A 1,895-nucleotide genomic window follows, 5' to 3' on the forward strand; every position below is an offset into this window, starting at 1 on the left:
TTTTCCTTCTTTATCCACAAAAAAATTCCATATTTTCCTTCTTTATCCACAAAAAAATTCCCTGTTTTCCCTCTTTATCCACAAAAAAATTCCATGTTTTCCTTCTTTATCCACCAAAAAAATTCCATATTTTCCTTCTTTATCCACAAAAAAATTCCCTGTTTTCCCTCTTTACCCACAACCTCCTCATTATTAAATAAAACCCCTTTTCCCGCATTTCCCGAGCTGATTATTCCCATTTTATTCCCATTTTTTTCCTTCCTCCTGCAGCTCTTTCCCCCCATTCCCCATCCCAGGAATTCTGAGCAGGTGAGAAAAAGGGAATTCAAAGCAGGAATTTGAATCTCCTCAGGAATTCCCGCTCCTCCCCTGCTGTTCCCATGGAAACAGATGTGGAATTACAGGGATTTTATGGATTTTTGGGAATATTTTGAATTCTTTTTCCCTTTTAACAGCGACATTTTCCTTCATTCCCGAGGTTGGGGTAAATAAAAAATCCGCTTTTTTCAGGCACCAAAATAATTGGGAATTCCCAGACACCTGGGATTTGTGGCTGAGCTGTTCCTGTCTTGTTGAAATTCCCTGTTTTTCCCTGTTTTATCCCATTTTTCCTCCTTTTTCTCAGTTCATCCATGAATTTTAGTCGGCATTTGTTGGGATTTATTTTTGTTGTTGTTGTTTTAATGTTAATTAAATACTTAATATAAATTTACTTCATTAAATACTTAAATATTATTGAATTTATATTTTTAATTATTATATATAATAATATATGTTTATATATTTATATGCTTATATATTTATATATTCATATATAAATATGTTTATATATTTATATATTCATATATTTATATATTATATATTTTATATTTTATATTATATATTTATATATTATGTATTTATATATTATACATTTTCTATTTTAATTTTATATTAAATATTAAACATACTTAATGAAATAAATAATATTAATGTTCTATTTTAAATTATTATATATACTTAATATATTTATATATAGTATTTTATATTACAATTTTTATATTAAGTACTAAATATACTTAGTATAAATTTAAATTAAATACTTAAATATTATTTAATTCATATTTTAATTATTATATATAATAATGTATTTTATATTTATATTATATATTTTTATATAATTATATATATATCATTTTTAAATTTTTTTTATATATATTTATTATAATCCAGTTTGGGAATGGGATTTTTCCAGTTTGGGAATGGGATTTTTCCAGCTTGGGAATGGGATTTTTCCAGTTTGGGAATGGGATTTTTCCAGCTTGGGAATGGGATTTTTCCAGTTTGGGAAGGGGATTTTTCCGGTTTGGGAAGGATACAAGGATTCTCCTGTGGGACCAGCCCCGAGCTCGGTGCTGATGAGGGAAAAGCTGCAGGAGCAGAATTCCCTGGGAATGCCGAGGATTTTCCAGAGCTCCAGAACCTCTCCAGGAAATTCCCGAAGGTCTGGGAGCATCCAATGGATCCCTGAGCATCCCTGGCTGGGAAGTTCTCCTCGGAGGAATTTTCCATGAAGTTCTTCCACAACGTTTTGAGGAGAAAAAAGAAACTTTTAACACCTTTTGAAAGAACCAGGTCAAGGCAGCAAAATCCTGGGATGAGAGGAATTTTGGGAATTGGCTCCAAAGGCTCCAACATCCCACTGCTCCGAGCTCTGTGTGGGATGGAGGAGACGAATTTTGGGAATTTGTTCCAAGATCCCACTGCTCCGAGCTCCCTGTGGGACACAGGAGAGAAATTTTGGGAATTGGATCCAAGATCCCGGTGCTCTGAGCTCTGTGTGGGATACAGGAGAGGAATTTTGGGAATTTGCTCCAAAGGATCCAAGATCCCGCTGCTCTGAGCTCCCTGTGGGA

The sequence above is a fragment of the Parus major genome, chromosome 26 (genome assembly GCF_001522545.3).
Source record: "Parus major isolate Abel chromosome 26, Parus_major1.1, whole genome shotgun sequence".
In the NCBI taxonomy this organism is placed as follows: Eukaryota; Metazoa; Chordata; class Aves; order Passeriformes; family Paridae; genus Parus; species Parus major.